The sequence below is a fragment of the Thalassophryne amazonica genome, chromosome 15, assembly GCF_902500255.1.
Source record: "Thalassophryne amazonica chromosome 15, fThaAma1.1, whole genome shotgun sequence".
Lineage (NCBI taxonomy): Eukaryota > Metazoa > Chordata > Actinopteri > Batrachoidiformes > Batrachoididae > Thalassophryne > Thalassophryne amazonica.
Window position 1 is genome coordinate 25,367,800 of NC_047117.1, and position 18,608 is coordinate 25,386,407.

General features: G+C 40.5%; 1 protein-coding gene across 1 annotated transcript in view; it reads left to right on the plus strand.

Annotated features, from left to right (window-relative positions):
* bnc2 (basonuclin 2) overlaps positions 1-18,608 on the plus strand; it is a 414,234-nt gene that overhangs the window by 211,367 nt on the left and 184,259 nt on the right.

Sequence of the window (18,608 nt, forward strand, 5' to 3'; positions counted from 1 at the left end):
GGTTATGGTTAAAGTTAGGGTTGGGGGTTGGAGTAGGGTTAGTAATATTGAGTTAAAAAAAAGCCTTGTCACAAAAATTTGACTCATTTCGTGCCAGGAGCACGAAAAAAAAATGTGAGACTGGGCTGGCCTTCTCCAAGTCCACAAAACACATGTAGACTGGATGGGCATACTCCCAGGCACCATCCAAGATCCTTGTGAGAGTGAAGAGCTGGTCGGTTGTTCCACGACCAGGACGGAACCCACAATGTTCCTCGTCAATCAGAGGTTCAACTATCGGCCGAACCCTCCTTTCCAGCATCCTGGAGTAGACTTTACCAGGGAGGCTGAATAGTGTGATGCCCGTGTAATTGTCACACACTGTCTGGTCCCCTTTTTAAATATGGGGACCACCACCCCAGTTTGCCACTCCTCAGGCACCATCCCAGACCTCAATGCAGTGTTGAAGAGACGTCTCATCCAAGACAGTCTCTCCACACCCAGAGCCTTCAGCATTTCTCGACGGATCTCATCAATCTCCGGGGCCTTGCCGCTGCAAAGTTGTTTGACTACCTCAGTGACTTTGACCAGGAAAATTGATGATAATCCTTCATCAGCTTCCAGCTCGTCACCTGCTATAGAGGGCACTCCGGTCTGATGCAGGTGTTCCTCAAAGTGTTCCTTCCAGTGCCAGATTACATCCTCAGATGAGGTCAACAGAGTCCCATCCTTACTCTAGACAGCTTGGATGGTTCCCCGTTTTACCCTCCTTAGGTGCATCACGGTCCACCAGAAGCACCTTCGTGCCGACCGAAAGTCCTTCTCCATGGTTGCTCCAAACTCCTCCCACGCCCACTGCTTTGCCGCCCTCACAGCAGAGGCTGCCGTCCTTCGGGCCTGTCGGTACCTTGTAACTGCCTCCGGAGTCCTCCGAGATAACATATCCTGTGTTATAACTTCTATAACATCATAATGTGTGAAAACTTGAGGCTTAACAAAGGTGAAAATATTTTCTGAGCATTTTTGTAGCCTGTGCCCTTCTAATTTCCAAATCAATTAAGACTTTTATGAGACATGTTCCTTAAAAAAAAAAAAAAGGCCAAAAAGGGGTCAAAAAAAAGTACATAGTGATGAGATTTTAAGAAAGACTTCTCTAGATATAAGGTCTTTAATCCCCTATTGCTCCCGGTGTGTAGTGAGCGCCTTGTATGGCAGCACCCTCACATCAGGGTGAATGTGAGGCATAATTGTAAAGTGCTTTGAGCGTCTGATGCAGATGGAAAAGCGCTATATAAATGCAGTCCATTTACCTCTTCTGATCCATTGTTCTTTCTATTCAGTTCTGTTCACCTCAGCACAAACACTCAATCTTTTCCCACTGGCCATAATCATTTATTTCTGAATCACATAATAATTGCCATCAGGGAACAAATTATGTTCTTCCACTTTCCTCTCTCTGTGTCCTCTTCTTTGTGTGTCCTTCCATTTGCTTTCCTTTTAGAGTGCAAAGGGGCAATTTTAGTTCGGTCTGCCATGGTTGTAGTTTAATTCCATTAAAATTATCCTCTCTCTTAAAACCCCCCAAACATAAACAAGATGAAAAATGACACAGCAGAGAAGCACCGTGATTTGCAGATGACCTTCTCGTCTCCTGCTTTCTGCCGTTTACTCTTCTGATGTTGCTCAGAAAATGAAAACCAAGGCACTTTCATCTCTTAGACTGGAGAGCTGAGAGAGAATTGCTCCTTATGAGACTGTAACAACGTGGTGCTATCGCACCCAATTTCTGGCCTATTTGACCCATCTGATGTCACTGTTTGGCAAACAAACACTGCTGAGAGGTTTGATGTCTGTCATAACATGTAATAGTGATGAGAAATGCTGTCTGAAAAAAAAGATTTGGTGCTTAAACAACAAGAAGTGCACTGAGAAGAATATTTTGAATCAAACTTTTATTCTTCATACTTGTTTCAGGCTTCTCCCTCATATATGTAAATGTTTTTTTTTTTTTAAATGAACCATCTGAGGTTTACGGACATTATACTTTCAGTAATTTCCCAGTACTTTTTTGGTATATGCCCATGTGTTGCATATCAAAATGTTCAGAACAATCTCAGCTTTCAGTATATGTGTCACATAATTGTCTAGATAACTGTATTAACAAATAATTAGGCTCTAAATTTGACTAAATGAAATGTATTTTTCAAAAAACTCCAAATCTTCATTGAAAACACACATTTACACAATTTTTAGAATTTTAAGAGGAAAAAGGTTTCCTACCATGAATTTGTCAATCTATTTGTCCTGCATTTGTTCATAGAATTTTGCAAGGATCAGTGTGGCAAGTATAATCGAAACTTGTGTGGGGGTCACTTATGACCCCGGGAAGATCTATGAGATTTTCAATATTATAGCTTCATATTGTATTGTAGTTTGTCAACTCTAATCATTATATTTTACTGTTCTGATAAGTAAGCATTGGCAAAAGACCTAGAATAGCAGGATTTGCAGCTGTGCAAGCATTGAGACTGATTCTTGATGCCCAGAGTGAGGATGAGAAGGATGATGGACAAATATATTAGAGAGTGAAATAAATATGAACAACCCCAAAACAATCACTTATATAGACGTATTCCAATATAAAGTCAATATGGTCATAAATAACCACAATCTGAACTGTTTTGGTGCTGTGTGCTGGTGGTTCAGCAAAGTTTTTGGCTCACAAAAGTAGTGGAATACAAGAAGAAAATTGTAGATCACTGAAAAATAAATGTCCAGTATGAAAATATGTGATTTCATTTTTTTAATACACTGTCTGTTACTTTGCAGTTACCAAATGTTAGAAGTGTAATGCACGTCTTATATATTAAAATGTTGAAAATATTCTCAACTTTCAAAATGTGAGACATATATTTGTCTGGAAGACTGTATAGAAACATAAATTTTGCTCTAAACCAGAAAAAAAAACCTTTTTTGAAAATCTTTCAGATCTCTGTTGAAAATATACATTTAATAAATTGTTTTGGTGCTAGAAAAAGATTTACCAAAACAAAAGTGTAATTAAAGTGTAGATCAAGGTATAATAATGTCCAAAATATGTGAATTCTCTCTCTCTCTCTCTCTCTCTCTCAAACACACACACACACACACACACACACACACACACACACACACACACACACACACACACACACACACACACACACACACACACACACACACACACACACACACACACACACACACACACACACACACTTCAACAATTATTTACCAAATTGTTGAGTGATTTAGAGAAAATGGCACTAAATAACGACCGCATTTTATACCTTCTTTCCTTCCCTCATTCAATTTTCCATTTATTCCATTTTCACGAATTTGCACTTTTTACAGTTACCCATACAGTATTCACTATTCATATCCATCACTGATGTTCACTTTTATACAAAAAATAACTAATGCAGAGGGTTTGGTCAGAATAATGTACAGTTACTTTTGTCAAACACACACAAACACACAGATGCTATGACAAATCAGCTGTTGCTCCGTGGGTCTGTCTCTAAATGTAAATAATAATAATAATGAGTTCACTTTATTTCACTCACCACCTCAGCTATATTCTGTCCTTCATCTTAAGAGTCCTCAGCTGCACTATACATCCATTTGAGGGTGAAAAAACATTCTACTGCATGTGTTTTTCCATGTCTAATTTCTGTTGTAAAAGACTGAATAAAAATTGAATGAATGGAAAAGCACAAATTTGTAGTGTAAAATTGTGAAGCCTTTTATGTTCTCTCTCTCAACATCAAAAATATGACCCCATTGTATTGTCATTTAGACATTTTAGACACTGCAGCTTTGTGATTGGATTTCTTTGAAATCTCCAGAACATTCCCACACTAGAAAAAGTGGAAAATCACATACATTGTATGTCGAGGACATATGAAATTGGTAATTGTATGAATCCGCGAAACGCTGTCAGTCGGTGGGTGGGTCGATGATTTAGATAAATAAGTAAGTGGGTACGTAGTAAGGCTGTGTAAAATTCTGAATTTTAGAGTTGTACATCAAAGTTCAACTTAAAATCAAGAACTGATTTGAAATTCAAGAGTAATTTTCAATTAATTTCTGAATTTTCTTCAATCTGGTAGTCAAATAGGTAGGCACAGTCTAGGCAGAAAGTATTCACTTTTTCCACATTTTGTTATGTTACAGCCTGATTACAAAATGGATGAAGTTAATTTTTTCATAAAAATTCTAAACACAATTCCCCATAATGACAATATGAAAAAAAGATTATTTTTAATAACAACAATAAAAAAGAAATCGCACGTACATAAGTATTCACAGCCTTTGTCATGAAGCTCAAAATTGAGCTCAGGTGCATCCTGTTTCTACTGATCATCCTTCAGATGTTTCTACAGCATAATTGGAGTCCACCTGGGGTAAATTCAGTTGATTGGAGATGATATGGAAAGGCACACACCTGTCTACATATAAGGTCCCACAGTTGACAGTGCATGTCAGAGCACAAACCAAACATGATGTCAAAGGAATAATATGCAGACCTCCGAGACAGGATTGTCCCGAGGCACAAATCTGGGGAGGGGTACAGAAACATTTCTGGCACTTTGAAGGTCCCAATGAGCACAGTGGCCTCCATCATCCATAAATGCTAGAAGTTCAGATCCACCAGGACTCTTCCTAGAGCTGGCTGCACGTCTAAACTCAGCGATTGGGGAAGAAGGGCCTTAATCGGGGAGGTGACCAAGAACACAATGGTTACTCTGTCAGACCTCCAGCATTCCTCTGTGGAGAGAGGAGAACGTTCTAGAAGGACAACCATCTCTGCCGCAATCCACCAATCAGGCCTGTATGGTAGAGTGGCCAGACGGAAGCTACTCCTTAGTAAAAGGCACATGGCAGCCCACCTGGAGTTTGCCAAAAAGCACCTGAAGGACTCTCAGACCATGAGAAACAAAATTCTCTGGTCTGAAGAGACAAAGATTGAACTCTTTGGTGTGAATGCCAGGCATCATGTTTGGAGGAAACCAGGCACCATCCCTACAGTGAAGCATGGTGGTGACAGCATCATGCTGTGGGGATGTTTTTCAGCAGCAGGAACTGGGAGACTAGTCAGGATTGAGGGAAAGATGAATGCAGCAATGTACAGAGACATCCTGGATGAAAACATGCTCCAGAGCACTTTTGACCTCAAACTGGGGTGACAGTTTGTCTTTCAGCACGACAATGACCCTAATCACACAGCCAAGATATCAAAGGAGTGGCTTCAGGACAACTCTGTGAATGTCCTTGAGTGGCCCAGCCAGAGCTCAGACTTGAATCTGATTGAACATTTCTGGAGAGATCTGCTAATAGCTGTGCACCAACACTCCCCATCCAACCTGATGGAGCTTGAGCGGTGCTGTATGGAGGAATGGCCAAAACTGCCCAAAGATAGGTGCATAAACATCAAAGTATTGAGCAATGGATGTGAATACTTATGTACTGTTGTGTGGGCCGCTGAAGAGGAGGTACTGCTGGCCCACCACCACCAGAGGGCGCCCTGCTTGGAGTGCGGGCTCCAAGCACAAGAGGGCGCCAGACCCAGAGAAGGTGACAGCTGTCACCCATTACTCCAGCTGTCACTCATCTACACCACCATATAAGCCGGACTGCAACTCCACCTCCCCGCCGAGAAATCGACTACCAGTACTAAGGTAATTTTCTCTGCTGACTTATACGTTGAAAAGTAATCTGAACTTCTGTTGCAGCCGTTTTTCCTGGTGCTTTCCTTGTCTGGAGGATTGGCGTGACAGTGACGGCTTCACCTCGCACCCCGTCCCAGATAAGTGGTTGATCAGGAGCTGCACGAGTGTGTGTGATGTTGGAGGTGGAGGTGCTCCCTCCTAACGGTGTCTGGACTGTTAATCACTGAGTGTGCGGACTCACACTCACACATCATATTTCTGCTTTCTGCCAGCAGTACCAGGGTCGACAGCCGAAGACAGAGGCCACCTGGGGACTCGGGACTTGGCGGCTCCGGTGTTCTTCAGGCCGTTGGTGGTGGAAGCTGTGTGGGACGCGGCTTCTCTCTCGTCGGGCGTCTTCTATCTTCGAGCCTGCCCACACGTCACCTGGTGTTTATTGACTGTGAACATTAAGACACGTTTCGTTGTGTAATATCACAACATTAAATTGTTACCTTTTGGCTTACTCATTGTCCGTTCATTTGCGCCCCCTGTTGTGGGTCCGTGCTACGACACCTTCACAACATGTACGTGTGATTCCTTAGTTATGTATTTTTAATAAATTTGCAAAAAGAAAAAAAAAAAAATTTTCATGTTGTCATTATGGGGTGTTATGAGTAGAATTTTGAGGGGAAAATAATTTCAGCAATTTTGTAATAATACTGTAACATAACATAACCTATATATTTGAACTTTTCACAAGTGTTGTTCTCTACTCAGGGGTTTTGCATTTGGGAGGTTGAGACAGACCGATGAAATATGCATTGATCTTGACTGCTGATATCTGCATGTCCATTTTAGTAATTTTAGTGGGAAAGAATGGACTTCAAAGGTGCCAAATCTGAGGTCATATGTGTTACTTTAGGATAATGAATATTTAGTCAAGAGGCTTTATGGACCTAATTCTAAATACTTATGTCACACATTATTGTCAACCGCTCCAAACAAATGTTTTGATTTAACCTTTGTGGACAGATGTTGTTGTGAACAAATCATATTCCAAATCATTTAAACTGTGTAGACGTAATAGTGTTTTGCTGCCTATTTTTGGTTTGAGTTGAAAATTTAAAAATGTTAACATTGTGACATGGTAACAGTAAGAAGTATTCAGCATCACATCTGACAAACAAAAAGAAAAAAATCCTGTTGTTATTAAAATGAGTGGAGAACCGCAGACACCAACCTCTAACACATACACTCACAGAAAATATCCAGCTTATATCCAGCCGGACTGCTTAGCTCAGGGGTGGGCAACGAGGGCCGAGACACTGCAGGTTTTCCTTGCAACCAATTACCTCAGCAGGTGATTGCTGATGAGCTTCTCCCTTGAACATAAACACCTGATCGTCAATGAAATCAGCTGCTGAGGTGATTGGTTAAAAGGAAAACCTGCAGTGTCTCGGCCCTTCATGGCACATGATTGCCCACCCCTGGCTTAGCTGAAGAACGGTTGGTTTCATATGAGAACAATGTTCTGCTTCAGAAAATTACTGTAAATGATCTTCATAACAGGAAAACATTATCTGAAACTGAAAACGTATCAAAACAGTGTGCATAACCTCTACTTTCCTGCAATTATAGTAAGAATGATTTATTCCCTTTAGTAGTACAGCAGATAAGATGCACATATAACATAATATCACCGGGATGGACTATGCTGCATGGAATTTTAGTTTTTCTGATCCGGACTATGAGGAAGAATTGGGTTTTGGGTCTTGAAAGTGGACCTGTGTAACTTTTCACATAAGTCTAAATCTATTGATCTGTTTAATTTAAAGGATCATATCTTGAACTATAGTGCAGAGTCCAAAGTCCTCACAGTAGTAAGTGTGTTTTGGGCAGTGGTTGGCACAGGTAATCAAAAGGTTAGCTTTGATAACCGCTAATCTGCTAACTGAAAATTTATCTTTTAGTAACACTAAACCTATAAGCCAGTAAAAATTTAGCAGAAGCCACAGCTAACTGCTAACCGCTAACTTTCAGTATTGTCTCTGGTACACTCTCAGCTACTGACAAGCCGGTTTTGAGTTTAAGCATCACCAACACTTCTGATTAGAATCAAAGACCATCCACAAACCCAACACAACCAACGAGTCAGCGCTTCTGTCTTTGTGCGCCCTGCCCATTGCTGTAAGGAAGAGTCATTTACATTCAACATACAGTGCCCCAGATGTGAGGCAGAAGTCATGAAAAGCAAAGCAGGGTTGACTTATGGTTTTGATTTATAAACCAAATTTATCCAGATAGTTTATCTACATTAATGTCAACTCTCATTTTTACAAAGTGAAAATATAACACATATCTTGTAATTTTAAAATTATGTACTAAGTCTGAAGGTTTGAACATTAACACATGCAGATGCCCAAAAGGCGTTTGGGAAAATGAGCCTCCGCCCATTACTGGTTGGTTCAAGGTCAAGGTCAACTTTATTGTCCCATTAGGGAAATTTGTCTTAGGCGTTGCACTACATTATTGCTTCACAGGGCAAAGAACAATTTACAAAATGACACAAATCACATAAAACACAAGAATTAAAATCTAGACTAAAATCAGGAAATACATTGCAATGACAACACAGAGACATTCAAATATTTAAAGTGCTGAGAAAAGTGCCAGATGCTAAAGTGCTGAAGTGTATTGCACGTTGTTCTATTGCACTAGTTACTTGCATTATTTAGCAGTTTGACAGAAACTGGAACAAATGATAATTTAGTTGGCTTACTTATATGTAAAAAAACAACACATTAGTGTAGCATATGTTGTTGCTTTTTTTTTTTTTTTTTTTACAAATAAATGTGTAGGCTATTTGTAAAATACGAGGTCTATTAGAAAAGTATCCGACCTTATTATTTTTTTCAAAAACCATATGGATTTGAATCACGTGTGATTACATCAGACATGCTTGAACCCTCGTGGGCATGGGAGAGTTTTTTCACGCCTGTAGGTTACATCATTCGCCTGTGGGCAGTCTTTGAGTGAGGAGTCGCCCACCCTCTCGTCGATTTTTTCATGGCTCAGAGACTGCTGCTTTGTTTGATCAAAATTTTTTTAATACTGTAAGGCACAACTGAGTGGACACCATTCGATAAATTCAGCTGGTTTTCGGTAAAAATTTTAACGGCTGATGAGAGATTTTGGTCTGGTAGTGTCACTGACGGCGATCTGCGCTTCGAGGAGGCAGCGTCTCGCCGTTTCAAGTTGAAAACTTTCACATTTCAGGCTCTGTTGACCCAGTAAGTCGTCAGAGAACAGAGAACTTTCACAAGAAGTCGGCATGAGGAGTTTATTCGGACATTCCATTGTTAACGGACATTTTGTAATGAAAGAACGTGCGGGCAGAGTCGCATGTCGGGCCGGACCCGACCGCGGGGGGTCGTGACAGGAAAAAACACCTCCGTTGGAAACCTTAATGGGCAAGTTGGAACATGCCCAAGCTGTTAAACAATTTCTCAGTTACTCACTTGTTGAAAGCCATCAAAAGCCGCCTTAATTTTACAAATGGTTTTCAACACGGAGGTGTTTTTCCTGTCGCGGCGCACACAGATTTGCCAAGTCGTCACGGAAACGACTCGGCGAATTTGCACGCATGTCTTTCATTAAAAAATGTCCTTAAACAGTGGAATGTCCGCATAAAGTCCTCATGCTGGCCTCTTCTGAATCTTCTCTGTTCTCTCACGACGTCCTGGGTGAATTAAGCCTTAAATTAGGATGTTTTCAGGTCGAAACAGACCGACGAAGCGCTGCACGACGTCCCGCTCCGTGGGAAGTCCTTACAGCGACAGAAACACCCCATAATCTCTCATCAGCCGTTAAACTTTTCACCGAAAACCATATTCCTCACAGGTCTAGAAAAAATGTTGATAAAGCAACGCGCGCCGTCTCGAGCAGCGTGTGAAACAAAGGAATTCAGCCGAGAGGGCTGGACCACATCTCACTCAAGGCCTGCCCACAGGGAAATGACGTCACCGACGCGTGAAAAAACTCACGCATGCGCACGAGGGTTCAAGCATGATTGGTGTAATTGCACGTCATTTAAATCCATATAGTTTTTGAAAAAATAAAAAGGTCGGTTTATTATCTAATAGACCTCGTATGTCTTTTTTTTTCATTTACAAAAAAACAAGGCATTTGCAAAACTGAAAATTCTGTTTGTTCAGTGCAACGACCGTGTGATATTTGGCGGGTACTATTCATACTGCCATCCAGTACATGGCAGTGTTCTATGCATTTTGACCCATCTACTGGATGGCAGTGTGAATAGTGCCCACCCAAATATCATACAGTCATTGCGTTGAATAACACTGAACAAACAGAATTTTCAGTCAATAATAGAACCCTATTCTTGTCAGTAGACTCATCAAGGTGTAACCTTATATCTCTCAGGAGAATTGTCAGGATAAAACGGTATGCCTCTCAAGAGAATCCTTCAATAATTCTGTAAGGACTTTGTGTCAAATAAGAAGTTACCAAAGGAGACCCATATGTGTCCTATTGCAGGCATAGTAAAGGAGGATTCGCTTCAACATCGCAACCATCTGGTTGGATCTTGATCCTGTACACAGGTACCTCATTGCTGAGGGCCCTTGAGACTGGGCCAGGCCAAAGGGGACCTAATTTAACGTGTGACTGCAGCAGACAGAAGGCTAATTTTAGGAGATAAGGATAGACCACAGGTCTGCAGGACCCAAAGCAATTCCAAGAGGTGGTGGATGTGACTACACACAGCACCAATGCATACTCTTGAACAAAAGCTGGTTGTCTGTATGTAGGTGCTAAATCCCAAAAAGGGTTTATCACAGAGACAGTGATGAAAGTTTGTAGAAAAATGGGCGCTGAATGTGGCACAAAACCGCTTCTTAATTTTAACTTTCTTTAATATTCATTCCTTTGAACTCTGGCCTTATGACATCATAAAGATCTAATGGAATCTAAGTAAGAATGGTGACTGCCTCTCCCAGTTGGTGGAGGTTATTACACCAAGTTACACCCTCTTCTCTGACACATGATTTGACTGTGATTGAAGGAATAGTTGATCCGCTGAAATGTTACAAATTCATGTCGGACTTATGGAGTAGATATTTTTTTCAGATCTTTAACCTCGATCCTCACTAGTCTTGGCAAATGCTGCCACGGCAATGGCTGCACTCTGTTATGCAGCTCACCCGCTGTCACTGCTGAACACGACACCAGACACACCCACCCCCAGTGACACCCATCAGGATCAGGGGTGGGGGCTCAGGCAATGCCACCAACCCTCCTGCCCTCCTCCCCCATCACCCCCACCTCCTCTTTTTCCCTACCTCACTTTTCCTCTAATGAGTTGCAACACTGATAACGAGGCTGATGATCTTCCATTGATTCGGCTATCACTTGCTTGTCTGGTAATTGATCCGTAGCTGAGCCTCTAGTTAATTATATGGGCTTCGACATGGACCCTCGCCCCGAGGGGAATTCTCAAGTCCTGCACAATAATAGTTTTAATAAAGGAGCCTAAGGATCTTCTACATCCTTTCCCTACACCTTTCCCCACTCCTTTTTCATCTTTCTGTCCCTCACTGTTTTCCCACATCTCTACGTCGCAGTAATTTTTTGTCTCTTTTGTCTTCTCTCTCATCACGGCTATTCTATTACCATCAACAGCAGCTAGGGTGCAAGGAAGGAAACGAGAAAGATATGTGGCAAGGGAGAGGGAGAAAGAAAGAAAGAGAGAAAGAGAGAGAGAGTCCTCTCATCCGTCCCACAAATAACAGCCATTAACCAGCCAGGTCAGAAGCTGAGCCACCAGCTTGACTTGGAACGCTGAGTGCCACTCGAAAAACCCACAGGCGAGAGAGAGAGAGAGAGAGAGAGAGAGAGAGAGAGAGAGAGAGAAAGCAGCCTGAGCTGGAAAACACAAAGGAGCCTCGGCTGCTAAATTGTCACTTAATATAATTAGCGTCAGGCGGGCGCATTACCTTTTCACTAAGTTGATAAAAGTATTGCGCGCGGCGCACTGATACGACGTGACACATTAGGCGGATTCAGATGAGGCAAAGGCCCCTGCTGTCCACATCTTCACACAAAGACGGATGACAAGATGAGAAAAAAGACAACACGCCGCAAAGAGCTGTAAAAGTGGGAAAAATCATTTAAGGCACAAAAGGAAGGAATGCAGATTTACGTTTGCCGAACTTCAAACAAAAGATCGGTGTGATCATCTCAGTGAAGGTCAACACCATACTACCGCTAAACCAAATGAAAGGCTTTTAACACAGTCTTACAGCATCAGTTCTAGAAAAAAAAAAGGATTTTTTTTTTAAATATCTTTCTCTTTCTGTCCCTTTCTCTTTTGTTCCTCGGCTGTGGACAGATCACAGTGACATCTCCGAGGTTCCTGCTCTGTCATTTCTCTAATGATGGCCGGGCAAAAACACAGGGTGGAGGAAGCGGAGACGGGAGTTTTAAGTGTGTGCAGCGGGGGCGTCTTCATTGTTTGAGATGTGTCCTACAGTGTGTCAGAAGAAGCATGGATCTCTTTCTTTCTCTTTTTTGTTCCATCCTCCAGTGTTTCTTTTTTTTTCCTGTCTGCGTCTGCCTCCTGCTTCTCCTCCATCCCTCATTTTATTCCCTTACCTTTGCTGCTGTGGGGACCAATTTGTCTAAAATGGAACCTCTTCCTCATTTTTTCTTAATTAAAATCTGAGAGCCTCTGCGGGGGGGTGGGGGGGGGGGGGATTGTTCCTGTATGTGGCTGAGTGCACGTGTTCATGCATGCTGCTGGTGGCAGACTGCCTGTGTTCCATTAGTCTTGCGCCACAGTGAATGGAAATCAGACAAAGGCGCCACATTTTTTTGGCACTCCATCAAGTCTATTGATACCGTTTGGTAATTACCTCCAAATCAGAAACTGAAAAAAATAAATAAATTCAGCCATGAAACAAAAAGGAAGAACGCAATCTTTAAAAACAAACACATGATGATGACTAGTATTTACCAATCAGCAATTCATTGTGCCCATAATATACTTGTTTACACTGCATAGATACACTACTACCTTCAAGTATTATCTACTTCCAAGAGAAGAATATGATGCTTGTTTTGTACAATACGTTTGTGTACAGACCATTGTGATTTTCTGTCCATACTGTTGAGTACAGCCATTCTCAAACTGTCAGACTACCATAACACACTTTGAAATTTTAAACATCGTCTGGGGTCAACCCAAATCTTTATCTTTAACCTTTATTTAAAAATAAGCACAAATTTGTGTTTCCTAGTATTATTGCTAAATGTGGACGAAGTCCCATGACACAGATGCTGCACAGAGCGACTTTATACAGTTTATGCAGTACTCTTGTACTCCTGTTGTTATTACTACACTTTTCCACAAGGCTAAACTGCATCTGTTATCTCAAAACTGTCTTATGATGAAGAGAGTGACGTGCTTTTCATGGGGCTTATGCTATGGATTATACTTCAGAGGAGCACTTTATGTTGCAGAGGAGAATCTGCACAGGGAACAATAATTCCCAGGTTGGTGCTACTCCACTCATCACTAAATGCGGTTTGCTTGTTGTTGCAGATGACCCCCCCCCCCCCACACACACACACACTCTGTCCCACACAAAGCCACAGCAAACCCCTGCACTCATGATCGCTCCCACATGATCGCTCACCCTGTTCCAATGAAATCACTCACCGCTCGCTCCAAACAGAAAACAATCTGAATTGTATTTTAATGTTAGCTTAAATTACAACCTGGCATCATAATAACTGAGCAGCCACACCCACATTCAAGTATAAATGATTTATTTCAACATGCACAAACAAAATAAAAAAACAACAATCTTCTTTACTTCATATGCATTCCCCAGCTGAAAATGAATACCAGGCTGAACTGAGAAAGTACCCTGTGTTGACTTGGCATCCTGTGCATGGGGAATCAAGCTTCAAGCACCAGCACCAGTTGTCCTCAGGGCCTATATAGCACTTGTCAATTATCGTCTTTGTTGTTTGTGCAGTTTACTATATACTATGAGGATTCTCTTGTACACTAGCCACACAAAAAAACCATGGTATTTATTGTATGTTTCTTTTTGCACATGATGCTCAAAGTGGTTTAGTACTTTATTACATTGTCACTGGTGGGCGATTGAAACCATCTTCTTAAACAGCTTTTGGGCATTTTCAATAACCTTTTCAAATTGACATGTATTATACCATTATATTATCTACACTGTGTAAACTGCTATGGCATTTGTTTTGAAAGATAATAAAAAGAAAAATGATGCTTGTCATTGCAAATTTCCTGTTTTTATCTAAACCGGTCTGCTCAGTCATATTGGTGCCATGCTTGTTTCAGCTTTGCTATGATCAGTCATATAACTGTGAACTAGATAATTATTATTATTAGAGTGACATGACATTGTATTACACGTTGTGGTTTATTTGATTTTTTACTTTTAAAAAGTCATTGTGCGAATTTATGGCAAATGTGAAAAATTGGTTGCTGAGTTGGTAGATACACACAGTAGTCTATAATTCTGCATATTGCCCCCCCACACACACACACACCCCTACCCCCAAAGAAAAAAATCTAACATGCATAAAACATTTGTGGTTGATCTGAAGAAGATCATTTGGCACGGTGGTTGATTATAGAGGGGTTTTTTTTAAAGAAACTTACCTTTTGGACCATCCTTGATTTTTAAAAAATTGTGTAATTCCTGAAGTACAAATGCATCCATTAAAACCCCTGCTTTCCACAACAAATTAAACTATGGTGAAGTCTTTTATTTCTAATTGATTCCAACTCTTTGTCCAAGATAATCTTGAAAAAAGTGTGGATAGTTAATATGCCAAAATGACACCCTCACATGTAGTAACTGTCCATATCTTCCATCAGTGTGAAGAACATGCTGGCTATAGGTAGTTAGCAGCACTCTTTTCGTTACCTTGTGATCTCCCCCCCCCCCCCCTCAAATCACAACTGACAGTTTGCAGTTCATGTCCACAAAAAGTGTAGAAGTTAATCATGATTTGGTACCAAAGCCGTAGCCAAGAAGGCTGAGTCTTTGAGGAGCAAAGATGAGCAGAGGATTTCCAATTGCCAACAAATGCAAGAGAAAATTATTGAAATGTTTAAAAATTATGTTCCTCAATAAAGATTGGAAGGGATTTGCATATTTCTCCCTCTAAAATGCACAACTTCATCAAACAATTCAAAGAATCTGGACGAATTTGTGTGCATAGTGGACACAGGTGCAAACCTAAGCTGAACACCTGTGATCGCCAATCCCTCAAACTGCACTGCATCAGGAACAGTTATTCATAAATAGCTGATATAAGCACATGGGCTATGGATTACTCTGGGAAATTATGTCAAGCACTACAATACATAGATACATTCATAAATACAACTTAAAACTTAAAAAAAGAAGAATCACATAACCTAGTCCAGAAGCGGCATTGACTCTCTGGCTCAGAGGCATCTTGGTGGACCATCACAAAGTGGAAAAATGTACTGTGGGTCAGTCAAATGAGTACTTTAGGTCTTTTTTGGAAGAAACTATGTGCTCTGGACCAAAAGCTGCAAAAGCCAGGATCTGTCAACGTATAGGAATGTGTCACTGCCCTTTCTGTGACGGCAAAAAAGTACGCTGAGATTTTAGAGCAACATGTCTTCAAAATGACATTTTCCAGGAATGTCCAATCATTTTTCAACAAGACGATGCTTGACTATATTCTGCACACATTACAAAGGCATGGCTATGGAAGAAGAGGGTACCGGAGTGGCCTACCTGCATTCTGACCTGTCCCCAATAGACAATATGTGGAGAACCTTAAAATGGAGATGCAATGACAACTACGTAGTGTTGCACACCGTAAGAAGTGTTTTGGCAGGAAAAATGGACAAAATAACACTTTAAATGCTTCATTGCATGGTATCCTCAATGCCAAACACCTTTAAGTGTTGTGAGAAAGAATGGCAACTTTACACAATGGTAAATGCTTTAGTGTCCCAACTTTTATTACAGAGTGTTGCAGGCCTTAAATGAAGGGAATTTATGTATCTTAACAACTTAAATTAATTTGATCAGAATAAAAATAAAATATCTTGGGTTTTATACTGTCTGCAATGAAATAAAAGTCAAATTATGCACCTTTATGGGGGCTTTCCCATACTATCTTAACATTTTCTGATTTGGGGTTATATTTTTGTAGTGTGTACTATGACCGTACTGCAAGTACTACTTTGTAGTAGCACATTCTACTGAATACTACTAACAGTGTTTATTATATACTTTGTATTATATGCGGTCTAGTAAACTCTATTACGTTCTAGTGTATACTGCTTACTAGTGCCTACTACTGTCTTACAGTACATATTTTGTAGTATACAATACCTAGTGTATATTACTGTCTAATATATACATCTCCGTAGTCTATAGTATCACTGTCTAAGTATACTTCTTTGTAGGATGCACTTTCAACCAATATAATATTTGAATTATACACATTTAAGAAGTCTTCAGATTAATGTGTGCAGAATGATGTTTTCTATCAAACTGCCCCACAAGTTTGGCATAAAATTTTAAGTGACTTAAAATAACTTCAACAAAGCACGTTTGTAAAAATGAACCCCAGTAATGAAAATTTTAATTTGGGGTATGAAATGAGTTTTAATTTTTAATAGTGACGCTCCGTGATTTTCATAACCAAGTGACAAACTTCACGAGACTGCAGGACACAGTAATCTTGTAAAATTTTAATGTACTAAATGTGCTTGTGTAGGAAATTGAGGACATTTATCTTCAGATTTGTTGTGTTTCAGAAATGGATGAATGTACTTCTGAATAATTTCCTCTTTATGTGTGTAAATACTATGCCTATGACCTATTTTGGGCTAATTTTGATGTAAGTGCACTCCTCTAAAATATCGCCCAACCATAAGAATGGGTAAACAAACCCAAGTGTGCAAATAATAGACGAAAGCACAAAATCTCAAAATAGACCGAATTTTCCAGACATGTTCTAAATTTGCAAGACATTTTTTGATGCACCTGCTGTAGAACTGATGGTGTTTTCTGTATTTGGAAGTATTTTGTAGGTTTCTTCCTCTTGTCTTAATTTGGGAGGGTTGTAGCCTCGGTCACTGTGATGGTGGCCTTGAACTAGGACCTTTAGTTTTTGTTTTTTTTCTGAGCCAGGCATTCTCACAGCTCACTGTACTGTGTTCTTACTGTCACTACTACTGTCTCCTATATTATTCTTTGTACTATAGCTTGTACAGTGTATACTACTTTTGTGTAGTATATTAAACTTTGCAGTATAGCTTGTATAGTATATAATACTTCTGTCTCATATATTATCCTTTGGAGTATCGTTTGTATAGTACATACTACTTGTACTACTGCCTAGTATAATTTATAGTATAGATTGTTAGTATATGCTACTTCTATCTACTATACTATACTTTGCAGTGTATCTTGAATAGAATATACTTCTACTGCCTAGTATAATTTGTAATATAGCTTGTATTGTAGTAGCTTGCATAGTATACTCTACTTCTGTCTCTCATGTACTGCTTTGTACTATAACTTGTATAGTGCATAGTCCTTTTGTCTCATATATACGTACTATTTTGTTGTATAGTTTGTAAAGTATACACTACTTCCATCTAGTGTATAATACTTTGTAGTATGTACAGTAAATCCAACTAAATGACAGTAATTCTGTACTACAGAGTAGTATAGCATATACTTGACAGGACTTCTGTCAAGTGTCTATTACGTGAAGGATACATTGTCTAATATCCTACTTTGTAGTATGTGCCATCCAATTAAACGTCAAAAACTACAGTCTATCATATTGTAGTTGTAGTATAGCTTGTATGGTCTAAACTACTTCTGTCTAGTATCTTTCTGTCTAGTATATCTTCAGTATGCTACTGCTGGCTAGGATGCTAAACTTTGAAGTATAATGCATACTATTTATCTCTACTATCTTGTACTTTTTAGTGTGTAAAGTAAAGAAAACTAACCGAATGTACTACTGTCTATATGCTACTTTGAAGTAAATCTTGTCTGATATACACAAGTTCTATCTAATATATAGCATTTTGTGCAGTACAGTCAAGTACTTTGCAATATATCTTGGTGAGTACTTGTTAGTACCCTCGTACAATACTCCTGTTGAGTAGAGAGTACTCTGGTTATTTCTTCAAACTGTGTATTTTTTCCTGCTTCTTCCTCTTTTTTTGTGTTGTAAAGTACAAGCGTGTTTGTGAGTGCAGTGTGCGTCTGTGTGTAGCGGGACAGTCCCACAGGGGGACAAAGTTACTCCAAGACGCTTGCTTAAATGGACAGAAGGCAGGAGGACAAACACTCCTTCCCCTGTTCTGCCACGGCGCCCCCCCCACCTTTCTGCCCCTTGCACAGGAGGTGTGCATGTGTGAGGAAGCGTGCAGCACGATGTCATTGAGCATCTCAGAGTGCAGCAGCGCACACACACACACACACACACACACACACACACACACACACACACACACACACACACACACACACACACACACACACACACACACACACACACATCCTCTCTCTCTCTCTCACACACAGAGCGACCACAGCTCTCTCACTCACACACTCTCAGACACTCAGTTGTACAGTGGCTGCAGTGGAGTACAGAGGAGTCAGAGAGAGAGAAGGAGAGAGAGAAGGAGAGAGAGGGGGAGACAGGACAGGCGGCACAGATGAGAGAGGGACACAATCACACAGAAGAAAGAGAGAGAGAGAGAGAGAGAGAGCGGGGATAGAAAGAGAGAGAGAGAGAGAGAGGAGCCGGAGAGCTGGTGGCTCGCTCCCACTCCTCATCTTCACTTTGCTGGGACACGTA